Here is a 6,900-nt window from a genome sequence, read left to right on the forward strand (position 1 = left end):
ATTTACACATGAATGTGTGTGCGCCCGTACCCGTATCCGTCCCGCTTCCGGGACGCGAGCCGGTTCCCGGGATGCCGTTGGAAAATTGTTCAACTCAAAGTATACGCATATTGTGTATGGAGCGCACTGTGTTTGTCATTGAGGAAGCATTTGCCCCTGTTTGATTTCCTTTCCCATTCCGCTCTCATTATGCACAAATTAAAATCTAATTGTAAGGAAAGGCAGCGGCCACAAATCAAGCAACAAAGAGCAAATCCCTCGCTCCAAGGACCACAGTCACGGCACCAGTCAGTACCAGTATCGAGAGTTGGAGTCTGAGGTCGGAGTCTGAGGTCGGAGTCGGCCGGTCAACAGCCATCCGATATTGTTCCACTCAGTGACTCCCCAGCCGGGTACCCGTGCCCGGACATTCCTTTATGCAAATTAATTTCAATTGATTGCGCCCGAAACGAAACACTTTTTATTTTGACATTCCGCTGGCGCAAACACATTATATCCTTAGATAAACGACATTTCCTTTGATGCCGCTCATGTGGACACGGGGTCGGGGTCGGGGCAGGGGCAAGGGCAGGGGCCATCATAATATTGTTATTCCACAATGGGTTACCGGTGGGGTGTGGGGGCCATTGCCGATGCTCCAACTTATTAATGTCGGCGCACATTATGAGTGAGCATTTCTTTTGGCAGAGTTTGTTCTGTGATTCCAGGCTGTGCTCCATCTCCATCCCATGCAAAATATAACCACTGCCACTGGATGTGATGTTTCGACGTATTGTTTTCTGGTGTCTCAACATAAAAACTCTATAAAATGGGGCTACACTTAAAGTTTTGAAACACTTCTTCCGTCCTTAATCCTCAATAGATTCTAGCATCTCCTGCAGCTCGTGCATCTCCTCGCTTTCTGAGCTTCTTCTGTGGAACACTTTCTACCCTTTCTAGCACCCTTCATGCAGGACATGGCCCTGGCCTTCTTTGCTTTCAATTTGGGCTTAAGGGCTGTCGGGTGTCCCTGGGGTGTGTAACGGGATCGTGCAGCTCTGACCACGAGGGGCAGAGTCTTGGCTCACCCTTTGAATCCCCACAAGAACAACTGGTGGCTCTGCTCCAGGCAGGTCAAAGAACATCCTTAAAACTGTTATGGTTCTTAGATCAATCTATGGGTATATTTAATTCTTCTGAGCAGTTATTGTGAGTAGATTTATGGACCCTGGTCTAAAGACTCGAAAAGCAGAATTCGTTTTAGAATTCTTTACTGCCATTAAAAAGCAACAGGTGGCGCATTTCTCGTATTTCGACACAAACCCAACGATCATCACCTCAGCGCCATCTGCTGGGTTATCGCAAAAGATAGCCTCCTTAACGGAGTTCTTGCCTATATGTATGTGTGTATATGTACAATTTCGTATAATCCCTCCAAAGAATAGATATAAAGAATGTTTTTTTTTTGTCTACAGAATCAATAGCATTATCGATATTCTCCTTCTTTTTAGAAAAATCTTGATGAAGGGGCTGGAAATTTATACATATAGACATATTCCTAGACGGATTCTGGATGTTCGCCGGGTCTGGTTCCGATTGGTAAGCCCAGCCACAATATAATTACCAATTCTTTGGGCCTCCCAGCCTCTTAGGATACCTGACTTATGGCGAAAATAAATCCTCCTAATTGATGCTAAAAAAAGCATCAAAACCATCAAGCTTTAAACTAAAATCTGGAATTGCATGCTCTGTTTTTATACCCGATAATCAAAGAGTATAGAGGTATATTAGATTTGTGGTGGAGATGTATGTGTGTAACACCCAGAAGGAAGCGTTTAGGACTCCATAAAGTATACATATATATTTTTGAGCATCATCAACAGGCGAGTCGATATAGCCTTGTCTGTCTGTCCATCGTTAAATGCATAAAAATGTCTTATCTAAATACTTCGTTACTCCTCAAGAACCTGCACCGCTTGCAGGTTGCAACAAAAGCAGTTCTTGTGGTGGATCCGAGAGGATCTCCGTCCAATCCGCGATTCCTGAATGCGGCCGTCAAACCCGTACCCCGACGGATGGCCATGAGGAAAAGGCAGATGGAATGGGATGAGGAAGACAGAAAACATTGGGTTTCCTTCCCTTCGATTCAGCCAAATGAGCAATAAATAGTTTATAAGAATCTGAATGGAACTTCAATTTTAATGGAGTTGAAGATTTCAATATTTTCTTTAACATTTCACATGGTTTTACACACTGGTCGAAATGGATTATCTTTAATGATAATAATTTGAATTAATTTAAGTGTTTATTTACACATTTTTTAAAAATACTTAAGAGTTTTTTTGTGATTCCAAAATGTAATACTCTTATACATAATGAGGATGACTTACTAAAAACTCGTACCTTTCTTAGTAGCTCGTTTTATTGGGAATTATAGCTACTATAGAAACAAAGTCTTCAAAAAGGACGTTGAAGTTGAAGAAACTAAAGAAACTATATCTTCACGTATAGCCAATAAAAAATGCTATGGAATGTCCAAAAATGTTCCTTTTCGGGGTATATTAATGATTGGAAGTATAGGGATGTGATATACCATTTATCTCTCCAAGGCAATCCTCCGGCTACTCGAATTTATTATATATACTCTAAGTAGAAAGCGATCTGGTAGCTATGACTACTTTAGACAATACTATTGAGGGTATATACTTAAGCAATCCAGTAAGTGCATTGTATTTTTTCAGTGATGGATACGTTTTCGTGCCTTTTTATGCTGCTATTCCGAAGGGAAGTTCAAGCTCAGCTCCAATTAACGACATTCCATAATTATTTGAATTCGAACCCTTTTATGTGAATCACTGCCAATGTCGCAGGGGTAATGCACGATGCGAATAATACCAAAAGGGGTGTGGCCATTGCAACCCCTACTACCACGAGTACTACTCCATTAACTTGCAGTCGACAAAAAATTTCATTAACGAAATCTGTGACGACGCACTCGCATTCAAATTCAAACTCAAATTCAAATCCTCATCTACAACCCCATCCAGAGTACATGCATATGCATACAATGACTTTGAAGAGCCCATTTACATGTGTATATTGAAATAATTCCATGGGGGTGTGTGTGCACAGATTTCGTTTCAGCCCCTTACCAATTATCGTTATATACACACATACATATGTACATACATACTCGTATATGCTCGTTCTTATGGGGATAGATGGACACATACCTAATCGCTTATGTATGCACCACAATAACCCAAATACCAAGTGATCCATTACTGAAATATTGTAATATGAACAGCCAGAAATTGCAAATTATATTACATATTTAATGTTTCCCCGACGAAGACGCTTTACTAGATTTCTGGGCGTTAGTTCCATTAGATAATACGAGTATATTGTCTTAGTCTTAATTATACACCAGAAGCTGTGATTTCCCCGCCGTTTCCCTTTCGACTGCTCCAGAACTCACCATTACTCATCACCTGAGATCTTCAAGATCTTCATGGATTAAAGAGAACACAACAATATTATGTGTGAGCAGATTATATCCCTTTTATAAGTATTGTAAGTAGTCGTAAGTATTGCGACACTTCTTACATTGTTTTTCGGTTCCCAATGCGAACGGATCGGATCGGATCGGATCGATCAAAACTGCTGGCTCACTTTGGGTAGATTACTGAAGTTTTGGGACCCCCGAAAAAATGTATTTCATTATGTTGATTGACGATGTATAATTTGGAAATGAAATTATGATTTATACGGCTTTCCTTTGAGTAGATTGCGGTTGTGGGGGGGAGAATGCGCTACAATAAAAATTTTACGGTGATGTTGCAATGAATGCTCCGGCTCGGCTTGGCTCGACTTGGCTCGGCTCGGGTGGATGGATGGATGGATCGATGGGTGTATTGACTGCCATTGATTAATCATCCTTTGGCGCCGAAACCTCGGGAAAGTGCAACTAGACACGCGTACTTGGAAATACTGTAATGCGTATGGTATGGGCACAAAGCGAAGCCGCCGAAGCCGGCCGATGTGTAACGCCCATTGGATGGTATGGGTTGGGTAAAAACAGGATGGGAATAAATATAATTAACTGCTTATCGACGGGGTGCGAACAATCGAGCGATTCATCTTGGGCCAAAGAAACGAAAATCATGCCAGAGATCACCAAAAAAAAAAAAACACCGAAACGATCATCAGAGCAACAACGTCTTGGAGTTGGAATTGAAATTGGACTTCCACGGACAGGTACAAACTTCTTGGGCTGTGTGCTTGATGATTTTGATTGATGATTACCGTATGCTGTACGGGATTGGGACTCGGACACGGACAGGGACAAGGACAAGGACAACTGGCAACAGCAGTGTCATCAAGGTGCATACACCCATTGTCACTAGGGGCCGGCAGGGTATGGCTGTGCCAAAAAGCCGTTTACATTTGCCCAGATATAATCGGTAATTGGCTTAGGGTCGTAGTAGTGCGGCAGCAACAGGAGCAGCAGCCTCCTTCAAACAGCAGGCAGTGGAATCGGCCAAGATCAGGGCCTGAGCACTTGACAAGTATCGATCACAGTCCCATCACTGGGAGAGTACTGAGACTGTCCTGTCCTGGTCCTGTCCTGTCCTGTCCGGGGAGAGTAATTACACACACTTGATGTGAATAGGATAATTAGCTGTGTTGGCCCCTTTGTGCCCTTTGTTTCACCGCCACTGCCACTGCCACCGCCACTGCTACCGTGGCTATATGGATGGCCTTTCTCCGGGCTCAGTACCAGTACCAGTATCGGTAGTAGCCTGTAGGCTGTCTCCCTCTCTCTATCTGCTTATCGTGTACTTGCTCTTTTGGCCTCTTGGCCATTTCGCCGGCTCGGGCTGTACGGAGTATTTAACGCTTTGCCGCATTGTTTTGCCTGCTGTGCCGCCGCTCTCTCGCCGCCTTTTGTCTTTTGATACCTTCCTTGCCCGATGGCGTATCCTTGTGCCCCGGCATTTGGCATACCCTACTACCCATTCGCTTTGTTTCGGTGCGCTAAGGCTAAGCGCATGGCGCTACGGCGGCGCAGCCTCTCGCAGGAGACTCTCCTCGGGCGCAGGATCAGTGCAGATCCTCGGCATTGTGTGCCTTTGTTCAACCTGCTTGACCTATTATTTTAATTATTCATTCGCAACACTGTGCCATTGTCAGTCGGCATTGTGTGCCTCCTGTTCCTTCAGTATTTCTCTGTTGGTTCTGTTGTGCTTACCTTTAGGTTAAGCAGCCCCGAATCCCCGGCGTTACCGATTTTACAATTTCAACAAATTTTGCATTTCCTTTCGCCCTTTTCGGCACTCACTCCCACAACTGCTCTTCCCTTGGCTCTTCCTCCTGCCTGCTTTCTCCTTTCGCCGAGGGAATGGAATGGGAATCTCTTGATTCCGCGTCAGCAGCAGCTCAACTTCTTTCGGTTAATCCGACGTTGGTCCGCATTTTGAGGGCATTGCGACTGCTGGATCCTTATATTGTATTGTCTTCCATTGTGTTGTTTTGTGTGCTCGCTGCCCGGACTTACCAACATTATAATTGTCTTAATTCAAGAAAACATAAGGATTATAAGGCTCTCTACAAAAGCTGTATTATTCGTGAAGCGCCATGTGCATTAATGCAACGATGGTACCAGTTTCTATGCAGAATATTTTCAAACATATAAAAAAAAATTTAATGTTTTTTTAGTAGTATTTCCCAGAAAAAGAAAAATGTGGATAGAAAGATAAAAGAGAAAAATAATGCTACAAAAAAGTATTATTATCAATCGATACATTTCAGGATACTATAGGTTGAATCCTACCTAGGAATTCCTTGTTCCTTGATATTATACGACGTAATCTAATGGGATAATAAATATTATTCCATATTACTCATAAATTGAATATTGTGTTTTCTACTTTGAGGATTGTCATTGAGACTTATTTAAATATAATATAAATCCTAAATAAATATACCTTTGAATAATATCAAATTTAAAATGGCATAATCTAGAACAGAACGAACAATTTCATGGTTGTTTTATTTACAAATTTAGATATAATGTACAACATTAAATCTAAGAGCTTAGACTCTATTTCATGGTCACCTGTTGTCCAATACAATATTCTACAATGTCGAAGGAAGATTCTATTGATGTGTCTGTAAATATTCGGTCTCTGATATCATTGAAATTCTGTACAGTCTATTCCATTGAGATAAAATGCAATGATAAAGGAAGATTCTTGTCAATTAAAATGCTCTTCTAAGAGTTCCTTCGAAGTACTCCAAAATCACCCAGCTCCCAGAGTCTACACCAATCTCCGTCCTCCATTAAGGCTTCAGTCATCAGTTATGGCCCCAAAAGGTTATGTGTACAAACAATCTGATAAAGTTAAACATTATATTAGAAAGTTCCTGGCCGCGAACAAGCCAGGACACTGATTGGGGAAGGGCTAAGAATGGAGAGTCTATCTGTACCATTTGGACAGAGCCAGTCTCTATCGAAAATTGGATGAACCCTTTTGCTTAGTCAGGAGCGGGAAAGGACTTGCCTATGCCTAAGCCTATTCCAAATGGATTGGTTTTGCATAGGAGCACATTGATGGTGTATTGTATGGAAATTTCCCCGGCTTATGTACTTTACCCATCGCCATCGCCCATCGCCCCCATCCATCGTCCATGGCAATAATAATAATAATAATAATAATGGTTGCCCTGATTCGGGCATGTGCTTGGTGGCGTTCGGTAAATGATGACGCAGCTCGATGGCGTTATAATTAAGGTTCACATCAATGGATAGCGGCAAGCTGGAGCTGGAGGTGGAGGTGGAGCTGGAGAGCTGGAGATGAGTGCCACCTGGCCCCGGCCATCAGACATTAGGTAAAAAGCATTGCTAGGCAACCCGAGCAA

This window comes from Drosophila pseudoobscura, chromosome X (assembly GCF_009870125.1).
Source record: "Drosophila pseudoobscura strain MV-25-SWS-2005 chromosome X, UCI_Dpse_MV25, whole genome shotgun sequence".
NCBI lineage: Eukaryota > Metazoa > Arthropoda > Insecta > Diptera > Drosophilidae > Drosophila > Drosophila pseudoobscura.